Here is an 11,600-nt window from a genome sequence, read left to right as displayed (position 1 = left end):
GCAGTCACCTAAGTTTCAGGGAGGAGAGGTTTCTAATATTTTATTAATCTCACCCAGTGATTCTCAGCTGGAGGGGCTTTTGTCCACCACGGGACTTGGGGCAGTGTCCGAGGCATTTTTGGTTGTCACGGTTGGGGTGGGGTGCTCAGGGGCCTGATGAGAGGCCAGCGATGCCGCAGGACAGCCCCCCACCCCGTGGAGTCATTCGACCCCGAATGTCGAAGGTACCGCGGTTGAGAACCCCCAATACAACCTGCACACGTCCGCTTTATCGCTGCGGTGTGAACGCCCGTGTCTCGGGAAACCAGCTATGTACCAACGAGCCACATGTTTTAATTAGGAGCTATTTGTGGTGTGGGCTGCTGGTTTCCACATACTGGCTCTCGTTGAGAGGGTCACCCCCAGGGTATCGATCAGAAGGAGCGTTGTCAATGCGCTTGTCTCCATCAGTTGCGGCTCCTCCCAGCAAATCGGAGACGCATGCTCTCGGCTCTGGTGATCTGGGCTCAAGAGGGGCGAACGGTACTTTTCCTTAACCCTGTGGCCATCAAAGTGGTCTTCCCACCGCATTTGCCTGCTGTGAAATTCCATCCGGGTGTAGGCACCGCTCCATTCCCGCCGCTAGGGGGAGCTTGAGATTGAAAGACCTTTATGTTTCCTGTTTTCAACAACCAGGAAGGTCCAGTGAACCCAGCTGCTCTGTTCAAGACGCTGCTTTCATAGTTTCAGAATTTATTTCATGGCCAACGGCTCCGTTAAAAACAGACATTTCTTTTTATGTTGTTGACCAGACTATTTTGCTGGACTTAGCTTAAAACACACACATACACACACACACACACACACACACACACACACACACACTGGGGTTGGGTGGGGGAGGGACTGTGAGAGATGAATATTTACTTGATCTTGGATATTTGTATTTTTGAATATTTGGCCACTGGGAAGGCTTGCCCTACTCCTTATTCGGGCTAATGAGGTTTTGAGACGAAATGTACTAACGCCCCCAAGTACTTGAACTGTTTTTGTTATGAAACTTTTCAGGGTGACATGAAACCCTGCGGTATTTGTGAGGAGACCTATAAATGATGGATTTGCTCACCTCAAAATAGAACTGTAGTCGCTCCAAACTTTCCAGAAGTCGAGCACAGTAACAGAATTCATTCAGGACTCGCTAATTTCCTACTTGAAATGGGTTACATAATAGAACAGTCCCGCCTTCGTGCCTCTCAAAGCTACCCATGAAATGTATCATTAAAAGCTAGATGGTGAAATGTATCATTAAAAGCTAGAAATAGCTTTGCTAAACTCTGGGAAAAAGAGGAGTTTTATTTCTCCCCCCGATACCTCCCCCCTTTTCTTCACCCAAACATTGCATAATGTTAAAAAAGTCAAATCTTTCCGTGGGATTTGATTTCATTCTCCATGTGGCTGTGGTCAGAGGGTAACTTCAGCACTTTGGGGGCCGGCGGATTTTTGGAGGATCACGCATCCCCGGATCAGTTTCCATCCAAAGACTTAGCAGACAAACACACCCGATGCTGGGGTTTAGCCCTCTCCCTTCTCCCCCTTTGGTGGATGAGTTATCTGTAACGCAGCGTCTTTTCAGAGGGCCTGCCTTCTCGCAGGAATGTCAAAGCCAAGCCACCCCTCAGCCTTCCATGTTGAGGTTTGGACTTTGAAACGGGTTCCCTCTAAGATTTGGGGTAGTTGAATCACATCGTGAAGTCACTAGCTCCACGGTCTGTGCTTGATGACCTAACAGGTCCCGGTTCTTAGACCGCAGCCTGCAGGTTCTGTTCGCTCACATGAAGATCGTTGCGTTCTGAACCTCTGCTGTCCCATTTTCAAGAGATTTAAGAGCACATTTTCTTTTCTTGGGTCCACCTGAGCTCCGGAATATTTTTAAATTTTCTTCAAGAAAGAGTGCAAGAGCCAGAAAGAGAAAGGGGGACCGGGGTTAGACGGAACATGCTGACTTCTGTTCATTCGTTCACCAAATATTTACTGAGCACCTACTGTGTGTTCAGTACTGCTCTTTGGGCTGGAGGATCGTGGAGAACAAGTGGATGGTCCCCACCTTCCTAGTGGTTACATCCATGTGTGTGTGAGAGAGACGAAAGACAGATACAGACTCTAATACCCTCCTAAGACAAAGGGGGGTGAGGGGTGGGCAGAGGGTATTGATCAAGTAGGAGTAAGAGTGGAGAAAGTGATGGGGGTCAGGGAAGCACCCTTCGGGGATGGGCCCACTGAAGCAGAAAGATGAAGGATGAAGAGGTGGGGGTCATGGTAAGCTCCGGGACAGCGGCATTGATGCAGTGGAGAGTGCAAAGGCCCTGGGGTAGGAGGGGCTGGGCATGTTGGAGGAGCAGAAAGAGGGGCACGTGGCTGGTGTGCTAAGGCCAAGGCGGGGCATGGAGGAGGTGAGGGCAGGGACACAGGGCCTGCAGACCGTGGCGTTCGGGCTAAGGAGTCCTGTCTAAGAACTGAGCAGGCATTATTGAAGCTTGCCTGCTGCACTTGAACTGTGTCCGAGAGGCCCTGTTTCACTGCCTTCTACTACGTATGCCTCACTGACCCGTCCCTGCCTGTTCTCGTTTCCACCTCCGTGGGCTACGAGGGCTCCGGTGAGACCCACCCCTCCCACTGGAATCAACCCACTCTCATCCCTGGTATTTCTTGTGATTTTATTGGCTATTAAATAAAGGGGAGAAGACGCTGGTCCTTGGATGAAGTTCTTGCTTTTCCAGCAAATACTACCAAGGCCTTCTGTTCTGCCTGCGCAGCTGGTGGCCGGTCGTTCGCCAGTCCCGGAAAGCAGGTGAGTCTGGGGGAAGATAGGTAGAGAAAGCTGAACCGAGACATGTTCTTCGAAGCTGCCGCGTTTCCAGAATATGCCCGCTTGGGTCCGGTTTCGAGGAGGAAGCCTTTTGCAGTCATGAACTGCGTGCAGGAGCCCAGGCCGTGTTCAAATTCTTCCCAAAGAAAGAAAGAGTAACGAGAACAGTCTGTGGAAAAGAATGTAGTTAGTGTCTTAAAGATGGGCAAATATTCATTCTCATTTGTCCTTTTATGTGAAACAGATTTTTTAAAAGGCAATTGGAGTAGCTAATGACATCCAGAGCCCTGCTGATTCAAGTGGAGCTGGGAAGGGGGGGGGGGTGGCTGGGGGCTTAAATTGGCCCAAACGACTAATGAGACCCAAAGAAAGAGGTGAGCTGCTGGGGAATTCTTCAGAGGCATGGCCAATAATTAGAGTGGAAGATGCTCTATGCACATAACTTAGCATAATTTTATTAGGCAGCTCATCACCAGCAGAATTAGAGAAAATCAGCCCAGGGAAAAGTCCGCTAGCCAGGCCGGCTTGTGCAGACGTGGAGACTTTTGCTCCAAAACGGCTTCGTGCTTGAGGAAGACACCAGGAAAAAGTACTGCTTTTCTTCTGGGCCCTGATGGCGGGGGGAGGGGTGGTGGAAATGGATTCAATGCCATTTGAGGGGATGTGCTGGAATTTGGGGGCGGGCAGCACAGGGAAACGTCCCATGGACCCAGCTGGACGGGAGACAGACTTGAACAGCAGTTCCCATCCTTACTGAGTGACGGGGCCCATTCTCTGAGCTGGGGTTCCTCGCCTGTTCTTAGGGGATCAGCAGCGAGGCCGGTGACTGTGCATAGACCAAAATGGCAGCTGGACCATCATCGGGGACCTGTGGGTGAAGGGCGGGCTGCACGCGGAGGGAGGCCTCATCTCTCCAGACCGGCACGCGTGTTTTCTTCAGACACGGAGGTCACCCCTCTGGACGGAGTTCCCAGATGATTTCAGATTTGGGGCAACGAGGGAAGGTCTCACCTTGAGTCTTTCCACTGGCCTTTACTGACCTCACAGACCCTCCACCTTCGAAGGCCCACCCTGGGTCCTGTTCTCTGAGCCGGTGCTGCGTGTGGGGAACAAACCTGTGTGCATCACACTGGGCTGGCCTGGGCATCCCCACCCCTCCGGGGCTGGGGCTAGATGGGGCCAGAGGACAAAGGGGACTTCCCAAAGACTCCGTTGACTCAGTGATGTGGCGAATGAGAGGAAGTCATTGAGTGGCCAATCATTTAACGCATTAAAAAATTTTTTTTAATGTTTGTTTATTTTTTGAGAGAGAGACAGAGCATGAGTGGGGGAGGGGTAGAGAGAGAGGGAGACACAGAATCCAAAGCAGACTCTCCAAGCTCCGAGCTGTCAGCACAGAGCCTGACGTGGGGCTCGAACTCACGAAATGTGAGATCGTGACCTGAGCCAAAGTCGGACGCTCAACTGACTGAGCCACCCAGGCGCCCCTCACATTTTTTTTTTTTAACGTGAAAGCAAATTCTTTGATGCAATAGAATAGAAGGCAAAAACAGAGAGGGAGACAAACCATAAAGAGCCTCTTAAATGCAGAAAACAAACTGGAGGTTGTGGAAGGGGATGGGCTAGATGGGGGATGGGCATTAAGGAGGACACTTGGAACGAGCGCTGGGTGTCTGTCGTGTGTAAGAGATGAATCACTGGGTTCCACTCCTGAAACCAATACTACGTGGCATGTTTACTAGCTTGAATTTAAACACTTAATAGTAAAAAAAAAAAAAAAATAGACAAATTTTGCTTGAGTTTTCAAAAATAAACCACAAAGTCTGAGCGATGTGATGGGGGAAGGGCGGCGGGTGCCCGTGCTTGTCCACGGGCTCTGCTCCTCGGGCAGCCGAGGGACATCTTGGGGGGCACCGCCTTCCGGTTCCATCCTTAGCCGGCCCGAGGCGGGCCCATGGGTAGGGCCCCGTAACCACTGAGGGTTTTGTTTGTTTGTTTTTGAATTCTTATTGTGGGAAAATATACACACCAAAATTTGCCATTCCGACCATTTTTGAATGTCTGACTCAGTGGCACTCAGTCACCGAGTTTTAAGAGTGGGTTCCGGAAGGTTCCAGAGCCTGACTGAAAAAAGTGGGCCTTGCCGTCTCATGGCATTTGATAGCCGCGGTGTGCTCTCCCACCTACACCTCCTCGCCTGCTCAGCATCACAGGGAGGCTGAGAAGTGCATCAGGCCCGCACAGCAGCACCGTTCACCACGGCCAACGAATGGAAATGTCCTGCGCTTGAGGAGTAAATAAACGAGACGTGGCAGAGCCGGATGATGGAATGGGGTCCCGCCACGAAAAGGCGTGGGGGTCGCAGCGTGGCTGAATCAAACCGCCATGCTCGGTGCGAGAAGCCAGACATTACAGACCACCCGCTGTATGGCTCCATTTCTATGCCGTGTCCGGAAGAGGCGACTCTGTAGAGACAGGGGGCAGGTTCATGGTTGCCTGCGGCTGGGGAAGATGAGGGGTAGAGGGGTGACTGCTCATGGTGGAAGGTTTCTTTTTTGGGTGGTGAAAATGTTCTAGAATTAGACACAGGGTTGTCCAACTATAAATACACTAAAACCCGTTCAACCTACGCTTGAAACGGGGGAATTGTGTAACATGAAACCTACATCTCAGCAAGTCTGTTTAAAAAAAAAAAAAAACACAAAAAACAACCTGCCGGTATTTCGCCCCCAGGCTTGTATCATCTTTGTGGTTCGCACCAGCACCCGAGGGGCCCAGAGCGGCTCCCCCTCCTCGCCAGCACTTGTTGTCCATCGTTTGGCTTCAGCCATCCGAGCGGATGCGCCTCTTCGCGGATTTCAGCGTGTGTTCCCAGTGGCTGATGACATTGAACGTCTTTGCAGGTGCTTGCTTGCCGCCCACGTAGCTCCCCTGGTGAGGTATTCGTGTCTTTTGCCCGGTTTAAAAAATTACGTTGTTTTCTTATTGTTGACTTCTGAGAGTTCTTTACGTGTTCCGGATACAAGGATACACATACATCGTGGCATGTGTGATCTGAAACTTTCCCCCCACCTGGAGCTCGTCATTTCATGCTCTTTGTCACCAGTATTTCTAATTCTAGCCCCTTTGGTGGGTGAGTTGTGATGTCTCATTGTGGTTCGGATTTGCGGAACATCATGTCTTAGTCTGGTTGGTGGAGTCTAGGGCCAACAGCATATCTGGCTCTGTACATAGTGCTTTTATATACAGAATCTTTTTAAATAAATTTTCTAATTTTTTTTTTTTTTTTTTTTTTTGAGAGAGAGAGAGAGAGAGAGCGCGTAGCGGGGGAACAGCAGAGGGTGGAGGGCGGGCAGAGGATCCGAAGCGGCTTCTTTGCTGACAGGCTGACAGCAGCGAGCCTGATGCTGGGCTCGAACCCAAGGACCATGAGATCATGACCTGAGCTAAAGTCGGATGCTCAGCTGATACCAGATTCACCACTGGTATCTTTCGTACAAGCAAGGCTTTAAGAGACGGCTCAAGGTCTTGTGGCTCCTAGGTGACAGTGGGCGGGGCCGGGATCGGAACCCAGCCCTGTCCTACCGCCGCCTCTTTTGAGCTGTGATCTGCTTCAGCCCTCAGCTTCAAGGCGTCTGGTGAAAGCCAACACCTCCTCATCTCTCCAGCAAGCGGCGTCCCTTTACGGCATGTCACGAGGGGGTGAGAAATGCCAACGAAGGTGACGAACGAGAGGTCGGACTCTCCTCATCGCAGGGACCCTCCTCACCTCCGTTCCCTGACATGGCAGTTCCCAGGGAACAGCCACGTTCTCTAGCTGCTGTCGTTGTGGCTGTTCCCTCCTTCTAATTATGAGCAGAGTCAGCCCCGGGATGGGGCCGAGGCCTTGAGCCGTGAGTCATGGCCGGGATGTCGTCACCCCGGGGAAAGAGAGGCCCTGAACTGTCTGGAGGCACCATTTGGCATCTATGTCTTGTGTGTTTATCAAGGGCCTCCTGGGTGCCAAGCAGCATCTGGGCACTGCGGATGTGACATTCGTGACCCCTGCTCAGACGTCCCTTCTTAGAGAGCCCTTCCCTGATTGCCCCATCTAATGTTACAGCCCTGTCCCTCCCTAGCCTCTCCCCCAGCCATATTTGTCCTCAGATACTTAGGACTGTTGGAGCAGTGTTTTCAGTCTTACCCACCCCCCACCCCCCCCACCCCCCGACCCCCCGCCAGAAATGTATGCTGTGTGAGGACAGGGCTTGGACTCACTTGCTGTTCTGGAAACCTAGAGAAAGGTGGCATAGTGGGTGTTCAATAAAGGTGGGATGAACACATGAAGTAACCGAATAAGGTAACGGTGATGAATACCATCAGGAATTTAAATCAGGGTGCCATTAGGGAGACTGGCCAGAGCAAGGTGGAGAGTGTGTGTGGCTATTTTACGCTTGACCGAAGGTGTGTGTCCTTGCATAGGTGGATTTTGAGCTTCAGTCTGAAAGATGAAGGGAGCCAGCATCCATAGATGTGAGGAAAGGGTATTCAGGGCAGAGGAAATTGCATGTGCAAATGCCCTGTGGCAGAAAGGGTTCAGTGTATTGAGGGACAGAAAGAAGAGTGATGGCAGCTGGTGCTGATAAGTGGCAGGAAGTGAGTACTGTCTCGCAGGGAGGCATCTGTTTACCAACCCCCCCCCCCACCCCCACCCCGGGCCTGTCTCCATCATGCCAGAGCTCATTGTCATCTGACCTTTTCAGGTCAGCTTAGAGAGTGGACCCACTGTGTGTCATGTTGAGGGACTCCAGATCGCCGGCCTGTGGATTCCCATTGCCAGAGAGGCCAGGGAAGTGGCTCATACCCCAGACCACATTGCCCCAAGTATGATGATTTCTTTCTCCCACTCCAGGCCTGTGGCTTTTGGTAGCTGGATCAATCCATGAGAAAGCTCTCCTAAGTCTTGAGAGAATCCCCCTGGGGCTCAGGAAATACCTCTCAAAAGAGAGTCTTCTGAGAGCCATGTGGCTTCCAAATGGGGGTATATGTGTGCCATGTTCCGGTCGCTTCCACTTACGTTAGCTTGTTGAGTCCTTGTGGGTTAAGTGCAGGTAAGCTCCTCTCACAGATAAGGAGAGCAGGAGACGGGTACATTCCAGCCCGGGCAGTTCGCTAACCACGGAAGGCCGGGCAGAAGTTGCACTCGGAGTCTGAGACGTTACCTCTGGGACATACACATGGGCCTCTGTGTGTGTGTGTGTGTGTGTGTGTGTGTGTACCCCCCGCCCCCCCGCCCCCCATCCCTAACTGGTAACACTTGTTGGGAGAAATGAATGTGACGAGTGGGAAACGCATGGCATGGCGCGTCAACACAGAAAGCCATTCTGAAGCGGTGACAGCTGTGTGCCTGCACACAGCTGAAGTCAGCACTGGCAAAGTGAGGCGGGAAAGAGGGAGGGGGGATTTATGGCCGGGATCAGGAGCGGCTTGCTCACTGGAACGTCAGCTCGAAACCCACAGGAACCAGGATGCAGTAGCAGGAACTAACCCACCTCCAGGCAGGTCACTGCCGCTGGTTTTATGGCTTCCAGCTGAACTGCCACCCCCCCACCAGCCCCCCCACCCCCTCGCCTCACTCCAAAGTCAAAATCCTGGTGGGAGAATCTCATGAGCTCAGCTTGGTTCACACGGCAGAGGATTTGGGCCAACAGTTTCCCCAGACTGCCTGCCATGGGAGGAGGTCATCCTCCAAAGGGACCGTGGCCTTGTTCCCAGGAAGAAAGGGCGGACGGAGGCTTGGGGGCCAGAGAAAAACTCACGTCCACCACGGTGGTAATCAGGCTTTGCCTCGGAACCCCCTGTTGGAGGCCTCGCCTCTCCAGGCTTCTGTTCCTACTGGGCCAAATGAAGGCACTGAGTTCCACCCCCGGGGCGCCTCTCAGGATCTCTGGTGGAATTCTAGAAAAACACCAGGACCTCTCTTCTGGGCCATCTCTTTTGATCAGCTTGAAAAACCGTCCCAGCAATTCCCTCTTACGTCTCATTGGGCACGACTGGGATACACGCCCACCCGCGAACCAATCATTGGCAAGAGGCGGGGTGGAAAGGACCAATCAGATTTGACCCCCCCCCCCACTCTTCCCAAAGCCAGGGGTCCCAGAGTGGTCTTCCAGGCTCTCTCTCTCTCTCTCTCTCGCTCTCTCTCTCTCTCTCTCTCTCTCTCTCTCTCTGTCTCTCTCTCTCTCTGTCTCTCGGGTCGTGGGTTCTGCCCGACAGAATTCTCTGAGACGGTAAAGGTTGAAAACGGGGTCAGGTATCCTTTTCAGCCCAGAAGGTGTCTGTGAAGGTTGGTCGTGTCCCCACTGCGCCCCCCCCCCCCCCCCCCGCAGGGAGCTCAGCTGTCACAGATATTGAGCGTACCTCCAATGTGCCAAAGCCAGTGGCCAACGTGGGGAGGGAAGCAACACCAGGTGGGAGTATCTAATAAATAAGGATTGTGGCTGAACTGGAAAAAAAACACCATCTTGCCCGGCACCGGTGTTGACTTAAGGCAGGTTAGTTATGGCTCCAGGTAAGCCCTGCTCTGCCCGCTGGGGGCTGTCCCCAGCTCAGCTGTCAACTCCGCTTACCTTCCAGAGAGCTGACAATTACATGGTGGCTCTTTTTCACTCGCGTGTGACCTAACACAGCCACTCTTCTCAAAAGTTGCTAAGGAAATTGGAGGTGCTGAAAGAAATACTGCCATCGAAATAATGCTTTAGGGGACGTTTATATGCCTCGGAGTGAATTAGTGTCTTAAAAAAAAAAAGAGCCCCTTCTCTGTGCACAAATATATACTTTTCACATTCCTTTTGAGGCACCAAGGACTTTAACAGTGGTGTAAATCAGATTTTACAGACCACATATTTCAAGTATGGAGTTCATTAAATGTGTGAAATTTGACATTTGCTTCAGGGCGTGGCTAGGGTCTCCGGTAATGAATCACAAATTGTGTTGGGCTTTCTGATCAAGTTCAATAGGCTAAATACCCCTGCAGAGTTGCACAAAGAGGCAGTTTCTTTCCCAGCCTCCCCAAACCCCGTTCTTCTAGGAACCCTTCTTCAAAGGACTAGGTACTAACGGGAGATGTGTTCCCACCATCTTTTTTTTTTTTAATGTGCATTTATTATTGAGAGAGAGAGAGAGAGAGAGCATGAGCGGGGTGGGGGGGGGGGGCAGCGCGAGAGAGGGACACAGAATCCGAAGCAGGCTCCAGGCTCTGAGCTGTCAGCACAGAGCCCGACGCGGGGCTCGAACTCACCAACCGTGAGATCAGGACCTGAGCCGGAGTTGGACGCTTAACCGACTGAGCCACCCAGGTGCCCCCCCCCCCCGCCCATCTTTATTTAAGTTGAGAAACATGTGAGACACACACAAATGTGTGTGTGTGTGTGTGTGTGTGTGTGTTTAAATAGGCTTCACGCCCAGCATAGAGCCCAACACAGGGTAACTATGAGCCACCCAGGTGCCCTGACATTGTCTTTTACTAGATTCCTGAGTGATGTCACTGCACTGATTGGGGCAGGGCCTGTTTACTGAGCCCTTACTGTGTGCCAGGCTCCGTGCTGGCTCTGAGAATACAGTGGCAGATGAGACAATGTCTGACCCGGTAGCATTTGTAGTGTTTTTTTTGGGGGGGGGAGGGGGGAGTCAGTCATGGAATAATCACTTTCACCAGCAATTAGGGGATGGCCTGAAAAGTGCTACACAGGAAAAGTCTGGGGCGTTGTGAGGCCCGGGGGAGCCCGGTTACTTTCTGGGTGCACCAAGAAAGGTCTTTCTGGGAGGCATAGTCAAGCTGAGACTCGAGGGATGGGCGGAGCTTGGCTGACAAGATGGGGTGACAGAGGCCTGGCAGGCCGAATGTCTGTCACAAAATCAAGGCTGCAGTGAGTGACTCTTGGGATGCTTTGCCAGGTGGCCACGAGTGCAAAACACTTGACCGAGCTCCTGTTCTGTGTCCTTGTCATCTAAGTCCCTGTCTCTGAGAGGGGATAGGAAGTACACAAGTGACCAGGATTCAGGGGTGGGCAGTAGATAGACTCTTTGAGAGCACAGAAAGAGTCCATGAGAGGGGCAGAAAGCAAGGGGGTGACAGACGCATGACTCTCATGGAGGAGATGCCCCAGTGGCATGACAAGGGCATTCCAGGTCAAGGAAACAGCAGGACCAAAGACACAGGGGCTGGAGCACGGGATTTATTCTGCTAACTGTTCATGAGGCAATTTTCTCAGGAGCGTAGAGACAGGCAGGAGAAAAGTGGGGACACAGCTAGCAAAGGAAGTTGGAACCATATTGCCGCGTTGCCAGTGACAGAAACTTACGTCAAACTAGTTCAGATCTAAAAAAAGACAGATCTACCCAGTGGCTGTTACGGCTTCAGGCACAGCTGTATCCAGGAACCTAAAGGTATTTTAAAGACCCCTTCTTTCTTGGTCTCACAGGTCTGCTCTCCCCCTGTGGTGACAAGATGGCCCTTAGCAGCTCCTGGACTACGTCTTCTAAGCCTGGCAACACTGACCGGGAGGCAGGGAGAGACAGAGAGAGAGAGAGGGAGAGGCACATGTCATAGTTCCAGCCAGGACCCCGGGGTGGGTGTGGCTGGCCTGGCCAGGACCACATGGCCCACCCCAAACCCACTCTTCTGTCTCCTGCTGGACCTGGGATGGAGGGCAGTCCCAAACCGCATGATTCAAAGGGGGAGATTGTGACCCCTCCCCCGACTCCCAGGAAAACA

Source organism: Neofelis nebulosa, chromosome 9 (assembly GCF_028018385.1).
Source record: "Neofelis nebulosa isolate mNeoNeb1 chromosome 9, mNeoNeb1.pri, whole genome shotgun sequence".
NCBI classification, from domain to species: Eukaryota; Metazoa; Chordata; class Mammalia; order Carnivora; family Felidae; genus Neofelis; species Neofelis nebulosa.
The sequence above is the reverse complement of the archived record's forward strand: the minus strand, read 5'-3'. Positions refer to the sequence as shown.